Here is a 23,300-nt window from a genome sequence, read left to right on the forward strand (position 1 = left end):
TCTGTTTCATCTGCAGGCATTTTTGCAGTGTGTAAATCTGGTACACAATGGTGACCAACTCAGAATTTCTGCACAGACGCTGGGCATCCTCTAGGAAACTTCCTGAAAGCTAAGTTGCATTTAACGTCCGTAAGAATGAATCTGTTGTGTGCTTGCTGGCGGACCTGACACATTTTTCGCAAACAAGCCACCAGCTGCCTCTCACTGAGTCAGTGACAAGAAATTAAGCGTATGCTGCAACTGTTTCAATCGTCAGATTAAAAATAATATGAAAGATTATTCTCCACATTAAAATACTGATCGGATGATGCATTATTTTGTACCCTCGTCCTAGAATGTCGCGGGGGAGGAAAGTCACAATGTTAGTGAACTGAGGAACTGGCCAGGGTGGCAGCACCGTATTTTTCACGCGCGATCAGCACCGTATTATTCACGCGCGAGAAACTGGGGTGGGAGGTTGCAACACAGTATTCTTACAAATGGAGCACTGCCACACGCTACAGTTCTGTACCCCAGTGCTCTGCAAATCCAACAATTTAACACTGACAGCCACTTTTATTTGCCAATATTCCTGAAACGTTATTAATACGACAAATCAATCCACAGTGCAATGTGCATGAATCTACGTTTCGTCTGAATGACCCACTGGCCGCTTTAATTCTGATGCTTTCATAAACATTTAATGCAGTATGCCTTTTTAAAAAATGTCGTCTCATTTGCGTATGATGATTCGTTTACTCTGGCATCTTTTAAAACTGAATCTAATACACAAACAAATAAAAATAACAATTTTTCTGTTTTTTGTTGGTTTGAAGTCTAGTTGTGGTTCAAATGGCTCTGAGCACTATGGGACTTACCATCTGTGGTCATCAGTCCCCTAGAACTTAGAACTACTTAAACCTAACTAACCTAAGGACATCACACACATCCATGCCCGAGGCAGGATTCGAACCTGCGACCGTAGCGGTCACGCGGTTCCAGACTGAAGCGCCTAGAACCGCACGGTCACACCGGCCGGCGAAATCTAGTTGTGTATGACAAAAGCTGTGACGATTTCGCAAAAATATCATTATTTTTTTTGTTCGTAAAGCTTTAACGCGGAGAATTTTTGAGGGTATACACCGCGCTTGCCGTGACCACAACGGCTGTGCTTCACAGAGAAAGAGGGCGAAATAAAATTAATTTCGTAACTCCGGTAACAAATTGTAGTTACCTACAAAATTCCGAACTTTTTGATAATAATCTGTGACTGGACGAATCATTTACTAAAAAGTCTTAAAACTTACCCGATCTAATTTATGCAGTTACATTAATTTTCCCTGGCCAACGAATACTACCGACGGAGAACCGTCGAATGGAGGAGGCGAAGTAAATTCCACATTCTCCATTTGTTGAATATAGAAAGGCTCCAGATGGCGAAATTCCTTAAAAGTTCCAGGCCATTACATTTGAGTTTAAGTTGAAGACGCGTGTGGCGGAGACATACCGGTGTCTCCCTTTCCCTCGTTCGGGGAATTCGAGCCAAAACAAGTGTCCCAAACTGTGAGTCAAAGAGGTTGTACCAACGGTTTGTTTCATCCTCTGCCTTGTTTTTTGCGGGCGCCTATTTGTTGCCTGCGTTTGCACACTACGATGCGGCGTCCGAGTTTACAAATAGCACGGAGAGTCACTCTCCAACGCATTCAGTTGCTAATCTTGGACGAGTATACATCACGTATTGCAGGAGTGTGGCAGTTATTGCGATTTTGGCACGCAAGCGTTGCCATCCACCCCTCTGGAAGCAGTCTTGTGTTTAAGACTGTCCAGTTTTGTCAGCATGTTACTCGTTAGGAAAAGCGCAGCGACTACGGTGGTTGCTTTCGTGCGATTACCCTGTTTCCCCCCTCGAGAATCTGACATCGCCATTCCACTTATCGCAATGTGGTGAGTCGTGTCGTTCGGCCTCTGCCTCTGTTAAACATTCCTCACTTTCTCTAGGAACTGGACCTATTCTCGTTTATATTTCTGTCTTTCTTTTTTTTTTTTTTTCCTACAACAAGGCGGCATCTCGCTTTGTGTAAAACACTGTGACGGGCTAACTTGCATTTGTTTTTCTACTCATTTAGTGGTTATCATTGTTTTATGGCTTTCCCACTCTCCCTTTTTCTTTAAATTAAATTGGCAATGAGGCAATGAAACACTTGCTAGGAGAGGAAGCCTGGCGCCGTCACGATCCAGGGACAGCAGGTTAGCATGTGAGTGCTACTACCTGTCTTGAAGGAAACAGTGATACCCAGTTTTATTCATCTCATTGACCAATTGCAAGTCAGTCGTTACAAAGCTGTGAGGTTTTCGCGTAGTTGGTATTTGTTTGGAAAATTTGGAAATTTGTGGTAAGGTTTTATGGGACCAAATTGCTGAGGTCATCGGTCATCGGCCCCTAGGCTTACACTCTACATTATCTAATTTAAACTAACTTACGCCAAGGACATACACACACACAGCCATGCCCGGGGGAGGAATCGAATCTCCGACGGGGCGAGCCGCGCGACCGCGACAGGGCGCCGCAGACCGCGCGGGTACAGTGCGCGGCGGTATTTGTTTGTATTGTTTATAATATACAGAGTTGGTTGCCTAGTAACAGTGGAATATTTATTGGGTGAACTTTATTTCTCCTTCTTTGAGGTAGATGCTTCAGTCCTAGTACATTCAGCATCGTGTCCCTCCTCCTCCTTTTCCTCCTCCTCCTCATAATCATCATCATCACCATCATCGTCGTCGTCGTCGTCGTCGTCATTCGTGACAGTGGCTGAATTGGACTGTGTAACAAATTGGACTGAGTAAAAATTGGGACTTTGTACGGGTGCTGATGGCCGCTCAGTTGAGCGCTCCACAAGCCAAACATCATCATCATCATCATCATCATCTTGCCCCTCTTGCCAGAATTTGCGAACCATCGGCTCAGTCAGCTTTTAAAAGTTTTCTTTCATGTTCCATCACCTTTTCCACCAACCCTGTTAGTCCTTTCTTCTTCTCATTGTCAGTAAAATTATTGACGCTAACAGGCAGCCTTTGCGGCTGCCGGTGAAGGCGTTTTCCGCGATGGCTTTCCGAGGTTGGATTGCAAGGTAAAAACGTGCTCTACTTTGAACTGGGACGAGGCTGTACCTAGTCATGTGGCTTTCGGTTCCTGTTACGACTGGGTCTAGAATTCGCTCTTTCGAGCTGCCTCGTGGCGTCTATACTGTCAGCACATACCACCATCAGTAACTTATCACAGTCGTTACAGAGACATCGGCGGCTATCTCGACCCCTGGCGCATCCATCTGTATGGTCCACACCGAACTTGTTAGCACTCGAAACCTGGGAGGCGTAAACTCGGAGACCGGTGCGTGCAGCGAGCTGGTACCTCCGCCGCTTGACACCTCCGTGTCGCAGCCAGAGCACGGCCCCTAATTCCCGTTCCCGGTATTCACGAATTAGCAGCGACAAGTGCCGTGGGACGGGGACAGCCGTGACGTCACGCGTGGCGCCGCCGGCAGTGGCAACTGGTGGCCAGTCGCCATCTCCCGGGCAACTCCGTACGCCGCGCCTGCTCCGGAACACGCCGGCGCCAGCATCAAACTGTGTGAACACTTCCACGTCGCGATAATCCCGCCACTTTTACGCCGGACTCTGGATAAGAGATAGCCTTGTGCACGCGCAGACGTCGCCGGGGCCAAGCTAACAACTTTTCTTGTGCCGGATCGAAGAAATCGCGTTGAGCAAGCGCGTGCAAACTGCTGCGGCGAGTCATCATTTCAAAGACAGGTAATGTCAAGTGTTCTTATCACTACGTCATCACTAAGGAAGGTGAAGCGATTGCTCACTCTCTCGATACGTACACAGGTCTATACACCAAAAAGGCCAGCACTGTAACTTTCCAACGACGTCGCTAAACTGTGCAGAAAGTTATTATTATAGAATGTTTAGGGTAATCGTAAAAGTATGAGTACAACTGTTCAGACCATGATTTACGATTGACTCTAAGATCCTTTCTGTACCAACCTATGAAACATCGCTATTTCTTACCGGTTTTGTTGGGTTCAAATGGCTCTGAGCACTATGGGACTTTACATCTGAGGTCATCAGTCCCATACAACTTAGAACTACTTAAATCTAACTAACCTAAGGACATCACACACATCCATGCCCGAGGCAGGATTCGAACCTGCGACCGTAGCAGTCACGCGGTTCCGGACTGAAGCGCCTAGAACCGCTCGGCTACCGCGGCCGGCCTACCGGTTTTGTTCGAGAATACTTATAAAGTATTAGTTATAACGTAGAAGAGCCAAAGGAATGGTCCACCCATTTCCATTTTATCAGTGGACTTCTTAATTTTGTTCTGGCTGATCTAGCGACGTGCTACGGTACTGTGGCATGGGGATTTCAATACGTACCAGGGCGGTTGTCATGCAACTGCGAACAAACAAAAACTTAATACATAAATTTATTTTTCGAGATGTTAATTAAAACTTTCTGAATACTCCTAATGTTATCAAATACGATGAGTTCAGTGTGGTTTGTATTACACTTTTAAAATATGAAACTCCTATACACCGCTGGGCTGAACTGAGCGCTCCAAAGAAGGCAAAGACAGAGTCTCCAAAGCACCTTGGCTGGTAACGTGCTCTGATGTTCAAAGCGGACTTCATATTGATGACAGCACAAAATTATCGCAGAGCAACAGCTGTAGGTAAATTGTGGATACCTTAAAAATCCCATTTGTTGCAGCAAATTTTGTGTTTGTTGAATTCTGTCGCCACTGTCTTCGCATTCTCAGTGAAATAAAGAACCTTATCGAAGTGCCACGACCACAATCTGCTGCGTGCATTTTTTGAAACCCGACAGGTGTAGTTCCCATCTGTCAGTTGCCAGTCTACAGATCTTCACTTAATACGAGACTTGCATTGTACCTTCCAGTCTTGTGTATTTCACTACTCATCGTTGACTGAGGGTGCAGGATACCGTCACTGAGTTTCCTTTTTCTTTCTCGATCTTTTCTTCTAGTGGTCACTGTTTGGTAATTTGCCAATGCTTAGTATAGGGTGTTATGTTTGTGATATAAACATCGAGCAACTGCTGAAGGTAGTCTGGTGTCAGTTCCTTGGTGATTTCCCACGGTTCGCCTCCATGTAGCATTACTTTAATATTCTAATAAGGTGTTTGGAGCTTATACTGTTGCAGTGATGACTATTTGTTGAGAGGTCTCAGGTGTCTGGAAGTGTTCTTTGCCTTCTTAATACGACATGAAACATTTACCTCATTTACACTATCCTGCATGGAAGTGACCACGTCAAACTACTCTTTCGCCGGCTTTATGTCATTTCTTACTTTGAGTCTGTGTTTCTTTGCGGATGCCAGATTAATTCCTATTTTTTGTTCTTTTTGCCATTACCGGTGAGCCTCGTTTTACGAAACTCGAATTCTTCTGAAATGTCTGGTAAACTATGTGTTAGCGGACTAGATCAATAGTAGCACAACTGATTTAACTTGTGAACAACAGCAGGGTTATGTTTCTAGACACGACGAAAAATCCGATGCTATTCCATTATAATATCCGTGTTACATGTCGTTACTTAACCCCACTGATAAAACATTCTGGAGGTTGCCGTGCTAAATGCCATGATCTTATGCATAAAATATAAAACGTCGGAGATATTTAGCGCAAATGATTGTGCGTTCGTATCATTGTAACCCTGCAATCGAGTTTGTTTTTATGCTCACCGCACTGGAATGAAGGAAGGGGCGGGACGTACCCTTAAGTTCCCTTTACGATTGTATCACGTAGGGCCCGGCAAAACGAGACTTTTGAAATTACACATAATCCCCCGGTTTTTATATTTTGCGCGAATAGTTGTGACGCAACCGCAGATTCCTGAGGAATAACCGACGTTATATCTATGGCTGTACTATTTCTTTCTGGTTTTCCCTATTCGGAATGGAAACCAGCTACATACCTAGTATGAACACGTTTTAGTAAGTAGGCGCCATATCGGTGCTGAATTGAAAGGTATTTGGAACTTAAGAAAGCCAGACTCGAATTAGTTTCCGTTTAATGTAAGTCGTGCGAAGAAGATCTCACGTGATTTAGGTCACGCAGAAAGCTGTTTCTTTAAGCCATGTTAATCGCTACTTCCAATGTTAAGAGTATATTCAAGGATTCAGCAGTTAATAGATATCAGAGAAAAGTTCTATAGAAAAGTTCGACTGACCTTATGATTGGCCCCTAGTTTATAACGTTTATAACGTAACAGATTCCCTCGTGCTTTGGTGCCGGATTGACCTTTAAAAGTTTCACCAGTTTTTCAGCGTACTGTTACTGGTTCTACCACTAGCTAGAAGCTAATGAGTAGCTATAAGACAGCTGAACGGATACAGTAGCTCTACCGCTGCATCGTAACCAAAGACGGTCGCAGGAATTCATGAAACTTTTCTTCAAAGTTTCAGACGTTGAATGTTATGGTGAATAGAATATGATACCTACATGGATTTTCAGTCACAGAAACCAAAAATGAAGCTAAAATTCCTGATTATTTCTATTTATCAATGTAACTCACAAGAAAAAGTGAAAAAAATTTAAAAATATCAAACACCTTAAGAGCTTTACCTTTCCGGCTGCGTTTGGCACTGTATTGCAGGGTTTTGTCATTTAACCATCCATTAATAATACGTATTATGATAACACTTCCTTTCCCGTTGTACCTTAAATATCCTGGTGAAAGTGCCTTCCATGATAATCTGTTGGACCGTCACACTTTGACGGGAAGAAATTCATGTGCGATTGCAAAACGTCGTTGTTAGTGAAATGTTACACAGCAGCTGTTTATACGAGGGCATGAAATCATCCGCAACGTATTTGAAATTGTCTGCTTTAAAATTTCCGAGTTAATCATTGGAAAAAATTGGTACTCTTTTTCATCCTTACGCTGATTTCATTTTTCGAAACTGTGTCTGTGAGACTTTTTGCCTATCAGTAGACAAGTATCAATTTACATTTAATATTTTCTCAAAATGCTTCATAGCCCCTAGTTTTATACTTAATGGCAAAAGCAAAATTTTTCTCGGTTCTCTCAGTGATTCATGAATAAACATCTATCATTGACCTACATAGGGTGTACAATACCAACTAGTGCCATCACGTGTTGTCTACACTCGGGCTTTATCCAGAACTTACTTATGCTTACAAAGCATATGTTTTGGTCTGAGCTTTTGGTCACAAACATCCAAGAACTAGTAGTTGACATTCATTTTGACACCGAGTCACGTGGGTATTTCGGGAAATGAACTCGCTGACAAATTAACTAAGGAAGCAACCACAGGGGACAAACTTGAACTTGGAGTACCGGGCACAAACTTACGATTGCAACTGCGACATCAGATTTCGGAAAACTGTGATACAGCATGGCAAGCTACGACCACCCTCAACAAGCTGAGAGCACTCAAGGGGACCATCACGGAGTGGCATACTTCTCTCCAGGCCTCTCGGAAAATGCCGCCGTACTGTGGCGATTGTATATCGGTCACACCAGACTTACCCACGAGTTCCTTTTGCGTCAAGAGGACTTCCCTCTAGGCAGCTGTGGTAATCATCACACGATCGGCCATATTCTCGCAGTGTGTGCCCTGCTCCCTGATCTGAGAGAGCAATGAAACCTGTCTACCTCACAGCCACAGATGAGTTAGCAACTACCAAATTCCTACACTTCCTGGGGGAAAGAGGTTTCTGTAACAAAATTTAATGCACCTTCATGTTCGGTGTTGGGGTGGATGTGGGAGAAGTACCTCTCGTCGGCATGAGCCCCGAGTGACTTCAGGCCACTTTCTCCGTCCGCAATGTCGTGCGTTTTTATACTCTTTGTGTACGTGTTTTATATATCTGTTTAAACTAATTAGCTCTCTAGTCCGTACAGTCTACATTTTCCCACCCCGTTAGTTTCTCGATCCGTTATAGTTGTACTGATCTTTGTTGGTGTATCCTGTAGTGAACAGTTACGGTTTAGCTGGTTGGATTTTATCTCACTTTTAAGTATCTAGCTAAAGCTACTTTTACGTACATTTTCAACCGTGATGACATGTCAACAGACCCTGGAGCTGATAATTCTCCTTTTCTCGTTTCATATATTTTTTCGTCATTTACCTTTCGCGAGGAAGGGTGTCTGCGGGCGCGGAGATATGGATACCTATCCACTTAGGCAGCTGAACTTGCCCTTCGGGGTCTCCCAGCCATTCATGCCATACAACTTTACTTTACTTTACTATCATTCCAGGATTTAATTACTGTCTCTTCGTTCTACTTCCCTGCAAATAACATTTGTTCCTAGCACGGCTATCCCACACGCACCATGAAAACAACACTTGGTGTAGCCAGACTGCAGTCCTAACAACATAGAATCTCTCCCATTGTATACTCCTATCGAGATACTTCTCATATCTGGATATATTTCTTTTGTATTGTTAGCATACGTTACGGGGGTAGAAGGAACCTTGTGTGAAAGTACTGCACTGTCCAGTCACATTAATGTGACCACCTGTTAAAACCTGAATAACAACATTTTGCAACGCGCAACGCTACAAGACGTGCAGGACGAGGGTCAGTGAGACTCTGAAGGTACTGACTGGGATGATGAGCCATGCCGACCAGTTCGGTGGCCAGCAGCGCAAGGTTTCTCGGTTGAGGTCCCACGGCGCGAGCAGCCCGATCGTGGTGGTCCCACAGATTCTCGATTGAGTTTAATTCCGGGGAGCTTGGCAGCCAAGGGTGTACATTAAACTGGTCCTGGTAGTCTTCGAATGACATCCATAATCCGTAGCCCCCCCCCCCCCTAGTCACCTCAGCGCCGGTTTTGGATAGCGGAATTTTGCCATGCACAGTATACGCCAAAAGTTTACAAAATTAGTAGTGAAACTTCCTGGAAGAAGAAAGCTGTCTGACGGGCCGATATTCGAACTCGGAACCTTTAAGTGCTCTACCGGCTGAGCTACCCAAGCACGACTCACGAGCCGTCCTCACAGCTTTATTTCCGCAGTACCTTATCTCCTACCTACAAAAGTTCACAGAAGCTCTCCAACGAAACTTGCAGGACTAGCACTCCTGGAAGAAAGGATATTGCTGAGACATGGCTTAGCCACAGCATCCAATTCTTTAGTTCTGTTGCAAAATGTGGGTAGTTTCATGGAGTCGTGTAGTTAGTTCCACTATTTTAAATGTGATCCCAAAGGACCGGGCTTAGTTTCAAGACGTTCTAGGTCTCTGATGATTTCGTTGAGCTTCTCTCTTGTTATCTTATGAAACTAGGAGGCTGTATTTTGAGAGAAGTCTGCATCTCTCAAACTGAATGGTTTTTCATCTTCAGTTAAGGAGTCGTTAAAGGTTACAGAAACCTTTTCTGAAGGTTGAAGTACAGTAAGTCCTTTGTCATAACGAACATAGCGAGTTGCAAAGCGTATATTAAGATATCCGACTCTTGGTTTTTTCCTTCAGGGAGGTTCCTTGAGAGAACTGTGCAGAAATTTTTTGGCTGGATACCTCCACATCATCGGCTGTTCAAACGTTATCCACTGTCCTTCTCAGTTCATCCATATAGTACGGCATGCGTATGGTGCCATTGTTATCTGTCTTACAGCTTAAATACAAGAAGCATTGATTGAAACCTTCCTCGAAGCAAATGTCATCTAACCGCAAATACAGCAGAACTTATCAGCTCTATTGTTACGTTTACGAGATATTATTATACGAGCCTGTTAATAGTAGATTACTAGCTGTGTTTTAGCGCTCACATATCTTGCTCGTTCTCACCAGCCTCAAAATCGTTTACAGATTTTCCTCGGTTAATAGGTGAATGATAGAACTGGTTAATATTTCCAATAACGTATCCTTCTCTCTACTACACTCTCTGTGGCAATGGGCAGCAACGGTCCAGCCTACTAACTCGGTTAGGGAATGTTACTACGCACTAATATGTCTCAAATGGCTCTGAGCACTATGGGACTTAACTTCTGAGGTCATCAGTCCCCTAAAACTTAGAACTACTTAAACCTAACTAACCTAAGTACATCACACACATCCATGCCCGAGGCAGGATTCGAACCTGCGACCGTAGCGGTTGCGCGGTTCCAGACTGTAGCGCTTAGAACCGCTCGGCCATCTCGGCCGGCTACGCATTAATACATGGAGACTGATTCATCGACTATATTCTTTGACAAACAGCAACAGGTATTGCTGTCATAACTATAAATTAAAATTATTTCCAACCCACTTCCGTGTTTCCTACCGAAGTTTTAAACAGTAGAACTGTAAATAACTAATTCCTCCGATTTGGGGACTCTTTTTCCCCTGGTCACATATTGCTGAAATCTGGCTGAAAACAAGACATTTCTACGACACGTTGAGTTCACTTAAAGCAGAAAGTGAGAAGTATTTCAATACGTAAACGAACCACGATGAATATCCGGCTTATGTTGGATTTAAGAATCAGCGCAGCATCTTCGTTGTTCTAATTCTTCATAGAGAGTATATTGAAACATTATCCTTATAAAAGGGTTAAATTGAAAGTTTATAAACTGTCTTAAAGTAACAAAATGCACGGTCTATTTTACACTTAAAGTATTCATTAGTTCGGAACGAACGTGTCATTTCTGTTTTTAATAATATACATGAAAAACGTAGTCGTCGTTTTCGCTATTTTCAGACAGTTACTTCTTGTGTCTTCTGCATTATACAGGGCATGAGTGAGACATTCCTAAAAGCGATTTTAACAACTCCCTACCATGTCAACATTATCTAGACGGTGTGATTTATGGAAGTTTTAGTCGGTTCCAGGAGCGTGCACGGGTATCCGAAGTGGTTAAGGCGACCTCTCGCGATAACTGAGAAATCCGGGTTCGAGTCCGGGTCTGACACAAATTTTCATATGCCACTATTGGGTATTCGATCTATACCTATCACAGCCGATGTCAAGGAATTCGCTACCAGTGAATTAATTGGAATTATTTGGTTCAAATGGCTCTGAGCACTATGGGACTTAACATCTATGGTCATCAGTCCCCTAGAACTTAGAACTACTTAAACCTAACTAACCTAAGGACATCACACAACACCCAGTCATCACGAGGCAGAGAAAATCCCTGACCTCGCCGGGAATCGAACCCGGGGACCCGGGCGTCGGAAGCGAGAACGCTACCGCACGACCACGAGCTGCGGACCGGAATTATTTCTTACGGCTGTGGATCGTAGACAATGCCCTTTCTTTCAGACATGTATTTAAGTCCCAAGCATCTTTTCCTCCCCAAGAATTTATACAAATGCTTGTATTTTTCAAATATACAGTGATAGGTACATTCATAACTTGCATAGGTCATCGATATGTGCCTATTGTTAATGCAAGGAAAGAAAGAGAGAGAGAGAGAGGATGTAACACAAATAGAGAGCCTTAATCGATAATTATGTTGTATCATCTCCAATTATGAAAATCCTTTATTATTGCTACTAGTTCCCATTCTCAGAGGTCATTATGAGGCACAGTAAGTTTTCATTCGCTTAATTTGCAAGGATAAATAAATCATGTAACGCGCAAACTCGAAATGAGCGCCATTCCCTGAGCCAAAAACTATCACTTATTTTAGATTTTATGCATCAGGTTCTGATACCTGTTTACGGTTAACTGTTCACTATAGGAGGACTTGCCGCAGTGGCTGTCGGGAGTGGCCTCGGTTTCTGTCGGTATCAAGACCTTTTTCGGCGAAGCCAACCTAGTCAACCTTAGATAGCACACGAAACTGTGTTCAGTGCTTCTGCGCTAACTATATTATTAGTTTCACTTTCAGGGTAGTGGAAGTTGTCCCTATTGAATGTAATCACAAGGCGACGTTAATACGGGAACAGTGTGGCCACAACAATGTCAGTGTTCTAGCACACAGTACTGAAAGCTAACTTTGGTGTATGTGAGAACGAGTCCCAAGAGCCAAGTCCACAAATCATCTTCACCCTACTATCGAAACAGCTTCTCCCGTCAGCCACCGCGCCGAGCGTCTTCTAAGAGTGAACAGTGATTAACATGTATCCTAGCAAATACTGTGACTGAAAAACTTTTCTGTGTGATGATGGCCGGCCGATGAGGCCGAGCGTTTCTAGGCGCTTCAGTCTGGAACCGCGCGACCGCTGCGGTCGCAGGTTCGAATCCTGCCTCGGGCATGGATGTGTGTGATCTCCTTAGGTTAGTTAGGTTTAAGTAGTTCTAAGTTCTAGGGGACTGATGACCTCAGATGTTAAGTCCCATGGTGCTCCGAGCCATTTGAACCATTTTTGTGTGACGATGACATGTGGCAGTTGAAAATAGTTGCAGTAATAAAGCTTTTTAAGCAACTGATTGTGATAAAATGTCAGTTTGGATAAGTTACGTCAACTGAAAATGTTGGAGGACTTTAATTGTCACATAACCGATGGTTCTGTTCTCTGACGCTGGCGTGTTAGATCTTGAGACCGTCGTAAAAATAAAGAATGAAATCAGGCAAGGTTAATTTTTAAAATCTACATCAGCCTGTGACATACTCTCCTAATGTTACTTCTTGCCCGGCGTTCTCCGAAATGAAGATTCACCTTTCTCAGACGCCAATAACGTAATCTGCGATTTTGAGGCTGGCGAGAGCGAGACAGAGACGTGAGCGGCCGGCTTTGTGCACTTGATGTTATCTTTGGCCGTGGAGTAAACGGCGTTGTAGGCGCTGGGACACACGTTCATGTTTACGGCGCTATAAATACCCGTACTGCTGTCCGCGGGCGTGCCGTGCCGCGGATGCTCTCGTGGCGTCTTCCGCGCTCACTGCGGCCGCTCTCTCTCTCTCTCTCTCTCTCTCTCCACGTCAGGTAGCCCACATCACCATCCCCAACACAGGCGAACATGTGTCACATTACTTCGCGCGTCTCTCGCTCGTGGACTTGCAGCACTGCATAGCGATTACTGGCTCGTTCGTAGGCGGCGGCAACTCAAAGGTACTCAGGTTGCTCTTATAGTAGCCAAAAGTTGTTGCTCACCTTGAGATGCTCATAACCAGAGTTTATTTCCGTACAACCCTAAACCTGAGTAACGTAAAACTACATTAAAAAATTATTGAGAAAACAACATCGAAACCAACATCATTTCTCTACATTATCTCCCTCAGACTGTTTGTTCTTGGTTGGCAAACTTACTAAGTCTGGCCTTGTGGCAGAGCTCATTTCCACTCCTGAACCGCCTCCGCAAACTCGTCATCCCACAAAAACTTGGATACACGCAGGTGATTCTTTATCGGATCAAAAAGGTGAAAATCATTTGGGGCTAGGTCAGATGGATGAGCCACCTGTTCAGAGTCAAAATTTGAATGGACTGGATAGGTTCCCCAGGTATTTGAGGGCAGTAATTGCAGTAAAAACACACGTTTAGAAAACTTAACTCCCTTCTTCACTTTTGCTTTGTATTTCAGACTTCGCAGCAGTTAACGGTTTGCTGTCACTATTCAGCGTTGGCCTTTAAGAGTGTAATTAATGAGCGGTGGAGCTTTCATATCGAAAAACACTCATCATCAAAGCCCACCCGAACGTCCGTCGTCAGACACAAGTCCACATTTAAAGAAAAGGAGTTTTACTGAGCACACTTATTAGATCAAAAACGAAGATTATTATATTTAAAATCCACATCAGCCGGTGACGTACTCTCGTAATGTTACTTCCTGCGAAGTATAAGGGACAGTCAAATGAAAACGAGACACATGGAAAAAAATTGGCCATGTACGAGTAGGATTCGCACACTAAGATTTCTGTACAGACTTAATTACGTATATAGACAATTCATTCATTCCGGGAATCGAGAATCTGACCATTTTTGCCTGTTATCGACATTGATGCCAGCAAAGACATGAAAGTAGAGCTGTGGCTGGTCCCGGCGGAGGTTCGAGTTCTCCCTCGGGCATGGGTGTGTGTGTTCGTCCTTAGCATAATTTAGGTTAAGTAGTGTGTAAGCTTAGGGACTGATGACCTTAGCAGTTAAGTCCCATAAGATTTCAAAAAAAATTGGTTCAAATGGCTCTGAGCACTATGGGACTCAACTGCTGTGGTCATAAGTCCCCTAGAACTTAGAACTAGTTAAACCTAACTAACCTAAGGACATCACAAACATCCATGCCCGAGGCAGGATTCGAACCTGCGACCGTAGCGGTCTTGCGGTTCCAGACTGCAGCGCCTTTAACCGCTCGGCCACTCCGGCCGGCTTATAAGATTTCACACACATTTGAACACTTTGAAAGTAGAGCTCTCTGTCCAACGCTATTCTGAGGTATCAGACATGAGAAGCCGTCGTTGTCTTGTGGGCGTTCAGTGTCACTTTATTACTACGGTACAAGGTGACCGCCGGGTTAAGCTGTCTCGAGAGTCGTCTGACTATGGCAAAGCGCTGCAGTCCGCTGGTAGAGAGAGGCGCAGTGTCATCTGCAGATTGCGCCTGGTGGACGTTCTTCTCGAGCGGTAGGGCAGTTTTTTGATGTAGATGTTGAATAGCACCGGCGACAGGACCGAGCCCTCGGGGATTCCAGGGGAAAGCAGTTTGGCACTAAAGCGTTGTCCTTCGATGGATTCATCCGCCGATCTTGCGGATAGCTGTCGACGAGATGTGTGTAACAATCCGGAACTGATGTTTGATAAACAACCTTCTGGACAAATCATATCCTACATATTTTCCCAGTCCAGGAGGGCTCTCTAAGCACTATGGGACTTGACATCTATGGTCATCAGTCCCCTAGAACTTAGAACTACTTAAACCTAACTAACCTAAGGACGTCACACAACACCCAGTCATCACGAGGCAGAGAAAATCCCTGAGCCCGCCGGGAATCGAACCCGGGAACCCGGGCGTGGGAAGCGAGAACGCTACCGCACGACCACGAGCTGCGGACTCCAGGAGGGCCACGGCCGTGGACTTTATGGAGTTGAAGCTACTGGTAACGTGCTCCACCACGTGAAAGATTTGCGCTTCTGCGGACAATTTCTTCTGAAAGCCATATTCTTCGAGCCTAATAGTTCTGTCTGCTGCAAGAGGCTGTAGAACGCGGTGGAGCACTACTCTTCGAGGATATTACTCCTCGTAGTGAGCAAGACTGATCGGCTTATAGTTTGTGGCATACCGATGATCCTTGGGTAGGGGAATAATTCTGGCAGTCTTCCATTGCGGTGGAGAACAGTTGAGCTGCAAACTCTTGTTAAACCTTGTGGTCCGAAGAACCAATAGCTTTCGCAGAGGCTGTTTTAGATTTTAATCTTTTATGCAGTCTCTGCCTGGAGCCGAGGTGTCTTTCTTCTTCCAAATGATATTCCTGATTTCTGTGGGAGTTGCGAATTGTCACAAGGTGTTTATCGGTCACCCCGGAAATCGCCAATAAAGTGCAGTGTGCTGTTACTCGCGTCGTTCGTTAGCCTCGAGGTCATAGTCTGGGAGGGTGTTTCGTGTTTCATACATCTCAGCGGAGGCCTCCACCACTTGGAGAGGATCGTAGGACACTGCCTCGGCAGTGACTAGGGTGCTTTTCGGCTGAGGAGACTCCTACATTGCTTTCACTAGGTGCCATTCCTGTTTTTACAGGAGATGGAACGCCTCCATCTTATCCCCTCGTCTCTCAAGTCTCCATTCCGCCCGTCAAGACCTGAGATCTCGCTGGAGCCTGTGCATTTGCCTCGTATCTAGTGCATTCCGATACGCCTGCCACTTCCGCCGATATTTGTTCCTCCGATGACGTAACTCCTGAATCAGTGGCGCGACGAATCGCTGTTTGCCCTTCCTGAAGACGTATTCGACCGCTATGACAATGTCCTCTTTCGATCTCAAGATTAGCGCGGGACAAATCGTGTTCGTCAGGATTCGTCTATATTGATTCTAGTCCGTTGTCTTCTTGGATATAGTGATTCTGTGTAGGACGGCTAGCACTGGACAGTTCAATTTCCACTAGCACGTTTTTAGTAATGACGATGCCGAGGATATCCGGACGGTGTCAACCGTTGAATGGCAAGTGCGTGGTATCCCGCAGGCCCTGTACTTCCAGGCCTTGTTCCAAGGCTAGGAGTTGGCCTTCCGCTCTGCTGGTGCTGTTAGAGTTTCAGAGCTGGCGTTTGGCGTTTTAACTCCCCAGAGATGAAAGTCGACTCCGCAAGGGAGGTGAGTGCTTCCACCTCTTGCCGGTGTAGGTCACTGTGTGGGGAGGAAGTACTACTGCATCAGCCTCTCTCTGGGCTAGCGGTGGCATGTCCTGTTGGTGGTGGGTGAATGAGCGGCGTAAGAACACGGCCGCCCCTACCCCCCCCCCCCCCCCCCCCCCCCCGTCGTGCCGGTCAATGCCATAGGATACCATATTAGACAGTCATAAAGGTTCATTCCCATGGAGTTGTGTTTCGCTCACAAGTAGAACGTCCACATTGTGCATCGTGATGTGCTGTTCCACTTCGATCTTTTTCTGTTTTACTCCGTTGTTGTTCCTAATTACCATGGCTATGTCTCGTAAGTTGTCTTGCCAAGATTTTGCTCGTAGCGTGTGATGTTTGTTTTATTAAGTTACATGTTCCGTAGGATTGCGCCCATGGTTTAGGGGTAGCGTCTTTGATAAGTAATCGAAACGTCCTCGGTCCCGGGTTCGAACCCCGTCACAGCTTAAGTTTTGAATAAAAATCATCAACAATAGAGACTTCCGGCATAAGAAGACACCCTCATTCAGCCAACGACCTTGTCGAAGAGGGTAGTGGAGCGGATATTGGTTCAGGGCACTGTCTTGCCCTTGGGGTGGGAAACTGCCCCTAAAGGCGGAATAATAAGCAATGATCAACCGCATAATAATGCAGCAAGCAATGGAAACCACTGCATTAAAAACGCCCATAGGACGTGTGGTCTGTAATTGGAAAAGTATCGTGGAGGTCTCTCCATTGGCAAAAGATTCTGGAATAGTCCCTCATTCGGATCTCCGGAAGGGCACTGCCAAGGGGGAAGTGACCATAAGGAAAAGACTGAATATTACAATTAACATCTTAGTCAGGCAGAGATTCCGAAATCAGATATTGGATTGTAACACGTACCCAGGAGCAGATACAGACTCAATTCACAATTAAGTAGTGATGCAGAGTAGGCTGAAATTTGAGAGACTACTCAGGAAGAATCGGTGCACAAAGAAAGACATACGCTTGAACTGATCAGAGGCTGTAGACACTGCGATGACGAATAGTTCACTAGAAGAGGAATGGGCATATTTGAAGGGGGAAGTCACAGAACTTGGAAAGAAAACCATAGATGCAAGGAAGATAACTGCGAAGGAACCATGAATAATAGACGAAATACTTCAGCTGGTCGATGAAAGAAGGATGTACAAAAATGTTCAGGGAAATTCGGGAATAGTGAAATACAAGTCTCTGAGGAACGAAATAATCAGGAAGCGCAGGGAACGTTAAATGAAATGGCTACATAAAAAATGTAAAGATATCGAAAGAGAAATAGTTGTCGGAAGGACTGACTCAGCATATAGGAAAGTTAAAACAACCTTTGGTGAAATTAAAAACAAGGGTGGTAACATTAAGAGTGCAATGGGAATTTCACTGTCAAACGCAGAGGAGAGAGCGGATTGTTGGAAAGAGTACATTGAAGGCCATTATGAGGGGGAAAACTTGTCTAATGACGTGATAGAAGAAGAAGCAGGAGTCGATATAGAAGAGATATGGGATCCTGTATTAAAATCAGAATTTAAAAGGGCTTTGGAGGACTTAAGATCAAATAAGACAAAAGAGATAGACAACATTCCATCAGAATTTCTAAAATCTTTGGGTGAAGTGGCAACAAAACGAACATACACGTTGGTGTGTAGCGTGTATGGGACTGGCGATATACCATCAGAATATCGGAAAAGCATCATCCACACAATTCCGATGATAGCAAGAGCCGACAAGTCCGAGGATTATCGCACAATCAGCTGAACAGCTGATGCATCCAAGTTGCTGACAAGAATAATATACAGAAGAACGGAAAGCAAAACTGAGTATGTGTTACATGACGATCACGTGGGCTTTAGGAAAAGTAAGGGCACCAAAGAGGCAGTTCTGACGTGTGGTTGATAACGGAAGCAAGACTGGTGAAAAATCAAGACACGTCCACAGGATTTGTCGACCTGGAAAAATCGTTCGGCAATGTCAAATGGTGCAAGATGGCTGAAATATTGAGAAAAATAGGAGTAAAGTACAGGGAAAGGCGGGTAATACACAATAACCAAGAGGGAAAAATAATACCGAAAGACCAAGAACGAAGTGCCTGGATTAAAAAGGGTGTAAGACAGGGATCTACTCTTTCACTCCTACTTTTCAATCCATACATCAAAGAAGCAGTGAGGAAAATGAAAGAAGGGCTCAAGAAAGGGAGTAAAATTCAGGGTGAAAGGATATCAATGATAAGATTCGCTGATGACATTGCTATCCTCAGTGAAAGTGAAGAACGATTGCAGAATGTGTTGAATGGAATGGTCTAATGAGCACAGAATATGGATTGAGAGTAAATCGAAGAAAGATTAAAGTAATGATAAGTACCAGAAATGAGAACAGGGAAAAACTTAACATTATAATTGGGGATCAAAAAGTAGACGAAGTTACAGAATTCTGCTACCGAGGCACAAAATAACCTATGACGGAGGGAGTAAGGAGGACGTAAAAAGCAGATTAGCACTGCCGAGAATGGCATTTCTGACCAAGAGGAGTCTGCTAGTATTAAACATAGGTTTAACTTGGGGCAGAAATTTCTGAGAATCTATATTTGGAGTACAGCATTGGATCGTAGTGAGTCAAGGACTGTGGGAAAACTAGAACAGAGGAGCATTAAAACCTTTGAGATATGGCCCTACAGAAGAATGGTGAAAATTAAGTGGACTGGTAAGTTAATAAATAAGAAGATTCTCCGCAGAATCGGTGAGAAATGGAATGTACGGAAAACGCTGACAAGAAGGGACAGAATGGTAGAACTTCTGTTAAGGCCTCAATGGATAACTGCGGCCGCTGTGGTCGAGCGGTTTTAGGCGCCGGAACCACGCGGCTGCTTCGGTCGCAGGTTCGAATCCTGCCTCGGGCATGGATGTGTGTGATGTCTTTACGTTAGTTAAGTTTAAGTAGTCCTAAGTCTAGGAAACTGATGACCTCAGATGTTAAGTCCCATAGCGCTTAGAGCCATTTGAACCATTTTTGACATGGTACTAGAGCGAGCTGTAGAAGATAAAAACTGTAGAGGAAGACAGAGATTGAAACATACCCATCAAATAATTGAGGACGTAGGGTGCAATTGCTACTCTGGGATGAAAAGGTTAGCACAGGAGAGAAATTCTTGGCGGGCCGCGACAAACCAGTCAGAAGACTGTTGATTCAAATTTAAAGAAATTCCATAGATCATTTTAACGAATATTTTATGTAAATTCTGTGGAACGATTCAGTTTACGATTAGTGTTAACATTAATTATCACATTATTTTTTTAGTCCTACTCATGCAGTTACACTTAAAAACAAAGTGTTTTTTAAGCACAAATTAGTCTGTGGAATAGAACGAGTTTCCTAGGAGAAATGATTTTAACTTAGATTTGAAACTTGCTTTGCTGCTCCTCAGACCTTTTTTATGATACTGGGAAAATTATCAAAAATTTCTGTTGCTATATATTGAGTTCATTTCTGAGCCACTGACAGCTTTAATAATGGGTAAGAAAGGTAATTTTTTCTTCTAGTTTTGTAGGTATGGACATCACTGTTCTTATCAAATTGTGATGGATTATTTCTGAGGAATTTCATTAGTGAATGTATGTATTGCGCAGGTCCAGCTAAAATGCGTAACTAGTTGAAGAGGTACGTACATGACGACCGCAGGTGAACCCTATTATTCTTACTACTCGCTTGAGTGCAATCAATACCTTCTTTATAAATCGTGAGTTACCTCAGAAAATTATTCAGTAAGATATTACTGCATGGAAGTATGCAGAATACGTCAGGAAGTTGATCCATTTGTGCCCAAGACTAGCAGTAATACGAAGAGCAGAAGCAACTGAACTTACCTATTTGACGAGCACAGTAATACTCGTATGCTTCTTGAAGTTCACGTTTTCATCGGCATATGCACTCATAAATGTGGAGCATTCTACCCTGTTTATTGACTCCTGCGCATGTGCTACATCAATTGTTGGTATGACTTCGTTTGTTGTACAGAACAGAATATAGTGTGTGCTTTTTTAAATTAAGGGAGAGACCATTTTCAGGGAACTATGAAAAATCATTAAAAATCTCTTCTGTGACTTCCTCTCTAAAGGGATTTATTATTACACTAGTATTGCCTACAAAAGGTACCAATTTGCTTGTTAAACGTTAACTGGATGCCCATTCCTGTATATAAGGAATAGGAGTGGAACCAAAATTGAACCCTGTGGGATTCCCTTTGAAATTTCTCCTCAGTCACAACATTTTCACCCTTCCAACATTGCATGAACTGCTCAGCACAATTTTTGGCTTCTGTGTGTGAAGTATGACTCAAACCAGGTGTGTGTAAAGCCATCAGTACCATAAAACTTGAGATTTTCTAAGAATATAACATGATTTAGACATTCAAACGCCGTGGAAAGATCGCAGAAAACTACCAATTGACAATCTGTTTAATTATTTGAGGCTTGTAATACTTGATGAGTGAATGTATAAATATCACTCTCAGTCAAGGTACCTTTCTGGGTTCCAAACTGTGAAATGCTGCTCTTCAGTCCATTTCGTTATCGAAAATTTGGGAATCTTCTATTTGAAATTACATCAACACCATAACACCTTTTAGTTTTTTGGAGTTCTATAATTATATTAATTTCAGTGAAGGATATTGGTGCCACTTCTAGCTGCTTAAAGTTTGTGGACTGACAGTTTTGATATATTTATTGTTTCTTCAATTAAACCTCTTAAACCTATTTTTGCTACTACCTTTAGAAAGTGATTGTTAAAAGTCCTCGAAACTTGTGAATTGTCAATCACAACATTGCCATTTAATTTAACTGTTACGGTATCTTGTACACTGGCTGTCCCGCTTCCCTTTTACAATGTCCCATATAGTTGTAGTCTTCCAGAATGAGATTTTCACTCTGCAGCGGAGTGTGCGCTGATATGAAACTTCCTGGCAGATTAAAACTGTGTGCCCGACCGAGACTCGAACTCGGGACCTTTGCCTTTCGCGGGCAAGCGCTCTACCAACTGAGCTACCGAAGCACGACTCACGTCCGGTACTCACAGCTTCACTTCTGTCAGTACCTCGTCTCCTACCTTCCAAGCTTTACAGAAGCTCTCCTGCGAACTTTGCAGAACTAGCACTCCTGAAAGAAAGGATACTACGGAGACATGGCTTAGCCACAGCCTGGGGGATGTTTCCAGAATGAGATTTTCACTCTGCAGCGGAGTGTGCGCTGATATGAAACTTCCTGGCAGATTAAAACTGTATGCCCGACCGAGACTCGAACTCGGGACCTTTGCCTTTCGCGGGCAGGCGCTCTACCAACTTTTTTTTTTCCAAACAATCTTTATTCGTACAATTGTACTATCTTAGGGGTAAGAAAAGGATCGAGACAGCAAAAACAAAGCAAAAACAATTTGGAAACCAGAAAATCTACGTAAAGCCCGCCCTTTTTTTTGTGTAACATGAATAAAGTAAATGACAATCCTAGTCACGGGCGGGAGTGAAAATGAAGTTATCAACTGCATCACAATCCCTGCAGCACACGGTGTCGCATTATAAATCTGGCAGACAGCCATATAATCTTGACCATTTCTGCCTTTGTGGGCGGCATGTATTTCTCCTGCGTCGACCAGGTAGGGGCCAGTTTTCTTCTCAGTGTGCTATATGCCAATATAACTGGACCGCGCAGTATTGTCTCTAGTCGTTCTGCTGCAGGAGTCTTCTCAGTTCTGGGACACCCCAGCTGTCGGGCGGATTGTGAAAAACACTTCCTAAAAAATTGGAAAAGTAAGTCCTGTATTTCGTATGACTCCGTATGAGCTCGTGTTGTTCTTGTAAATACATCCAATAATCCATCACGGACTTAATATCGTACGAATACAAATATTTCGTCGCATGTCCAGCGATCCAATTGACCGCATACGTCTTTTGGTTGGGAAAAAAGGTCTTGTCCGGTAGAAAAAGTACATCCGAAGTGATTTCTGTGTAGTTAGTGCGCCGAAGGAAGGCCAATATTCGACGCGTCAGCATCCAGACGTCCCTCGCTGCGCCACACACTAAACCATGTTCTTCCGTTGCTAACAGGCCACAGTTTGCGCAAAGAGGAGAATCGACCATATTCATTGTATGTAATCGACTCCTGGTCACAAGTTTACGGTTTATAAGAATGTACCACATCGATCTCACTGCTGTTGACAGTAATGGAGTATGCACCGCACACCAAATGTGGTTCCACGTTCTCGACGGGTATTTGAATTCCATTACGTTGCGGGCATGGTGATCCATCAAGCACCTATAGATCTCCCGAGTCGTGGGTATTCTCGTCGAAGGTACTTTCAGACGAACATAACTGTAATCAACAAGAAATGAGGCAATGTGTGCAAGAGAAGGCGAAATATTGCCCACCCCAATAGGGAGTTCGTACGAAGGCGGAACAAGTACTTCTATCAGAGCTGACGTTATGGTGTGCTTTCGTTGTTGCCAATTTCGTATCATCGCTCGCATGTAAAGCGCCAGAGCTTTGTTTCGCACGTTTGTGAGGTTGAGGCCACCGTTCTGGAATTATAGTGTTAACGTGTCATATGTGATCTTAAATAACATCCCAGTACTAACATAGTAACCAAAGGCAGCCATGAAGCGGTCTGCAATACCCTTCGGTATTGGTAGGATCTGCGCTAAATGGGGCAGTCGTGACGCTATGTGAACGTTAGTGTATGCCACACGCTGGATCATGTCAAAGGCTCTCAGTGAGTTGTTTCTTATCGCCAGACGAACATTTTCCAGAAGCCGCCGAGAACTCGCCGCCGCTGACCGCCGTAGTGAACGGGTAAATGTGATCCCCAGACATCTCAGCGATTCCACCGTCTGAAACGGTCCCGGTATGTCTTCCAGACCCCGTCCAATGTGCATAATTTTGGATTTCGTCATGTTAATGACACTGCCTGCTGCCGTCCCGTAAGAGTCTAGATGTTCAACATCCTGACGCACTTCATGACCTGATCTGACAAGAAGGATCAGGTCGTCCGCATATGCGCGACAAACGAAAGAGTTCTCATTAAG

The 23,300-nt window shown here is 44.1% G+C and overlaps 1 protein-coding gene and 1 non-coding gene across 3 annotated transcripts in view; one reads left to right on the forward strand and one right to left on the reverse strand.

Annotated features, from left to right (window-relative positions):
• LOC126416805 (eyes absent homolog 2) overlaps positions 1–23,300 on the forward strand; it is a 763,097-nt gene that overhangs the window by 482,590 nt on the left and 257,207 nt on the right. Inside the window, exon 1 of one of the 2 annotated variants that reach the window (XM_050084679.1) lies at positions 3,703–3,789. The exons of the other annotated variant lie outside the window; for it this stretch is intronic. The gene's annotated coding sequence lies outside the window, so the exon portion shown is untranslated. Of the gene's footprint in view, positions 1–3,702; positions 3,790–23,300 lie in introns of those variants that run through there. 2 annotated transcript variants of the gene reach the window in all.
• Positions 21,204–21,278, reverse strand: Trnas-cga (transfer RNA serine (anticodon CGA)). The gene has a single exon. It is a non-coding gene; the product is annotated as a tRNA-Ser (tRNA).

Source organism: Schistocerca serialis, chromosome 8 (assembly GCF_023864345.2).
Source record: "Schistocerca serialis cubense isolate TAMUIC-IGC-003099 chromosome 8, iqSchSeri2.2, whole genome shotgun sequence".
Classification (NCBI taxonomy): Eukaryota; Metazoa; Arthropoda; class Insecta; order Orthoptera; family Acrididae; genus Schistocerca; species Schistocerca serialis.